The following is a 953-nucleotide window of genomic DNA, read 5'->3' on the forward strand; positions in this document are numbered from 1 at the left end:
TAAAAACACGGACACTCAAAAACAAGTTCAGGTCTATTTTAATGTCCACAGTGTTAGCATGGTTAGCATCGCTAAGCCTCTGTCCTGATTGACAGGTCCTAAAGCATCCCCTGCTTTATCGTCTATTTAAAAATAAATGGGACCATAATTTACTAAATGAACATCATGCTGTGTTGAAGAAGACTTGAAACTAGCGATTGAGGCCATATACTCATTATGAAAATGTTTGCAGAGGTAATGAAGAAGTAAGGTCATTTTCTCATAGACTTTACATCTCCCTGCTCTGGTGAGGACAAGATGGCGCCGATGTCAATGGCTTGCCGTCTGTCCGTGCCTAGTCTGTTTTGTATTACTGTGTTAGCACTACTTATGACTTTGTTTATACATGCCTCTAGTACTGCACTTGTGTATGATCGCTCTACACTTTTAAATATCCAAAATATATTTGAGAAACACTCCAAAGAAGCCTGGGAGGAACTCCAGTCCTATGCTGTAAAACCGCCGCTGAGGATTCCTACGAGGCTGCAACATGATCCCTGGTTGCCTTTGCCGAAAAGACGGCGTCGCCGTGGAAAGCGAGGAGGAAGGTTGGTCAGACTAAAGGCATGCCTGGTCTCTTCCCCGGGAGTGCCGCGGCATGTGGATGTGCAGTTGTGGCGCTGTAGCGGCGGTCGAACGCTGTGCTGGCGTGCAGAGAGCGGGGTGTCTGGATGGATTCGGCCTGTGGTGCCGCAGGGGCCTGTGGCGAGTCGATTTCGGCGTGCACGGCATTTCCACCGAAATGGAATTGACGCGCAGAATCTTCGCCCTGTGCCATTTGGTGGCGGACAGTCGCTGGAGTCCATGGACGTCGAAAGATCAGCCATAAGGTTGGCTTTGATAAATGTACGCTCTCTGAAAAACAAGTCTTTTATCCTAAACGAGTTTATCAGAGCTCGGGATTTAGATTTTGT

This window comes from Perca fluviatilis, chromosome 4, assembly GCF_010015445.1.
Source record: "Perca fluviatilis chromosome 4, GENO_Pfluv_1.0, whole genome shotgun sequence".
Classification (NCBI taxonomy): domain Eukaryota; kingdom Metazoa; phylum Chordata; class Actinopteri; order Perciformes; family Percidae; genus Perca; species Perca fluviatilis.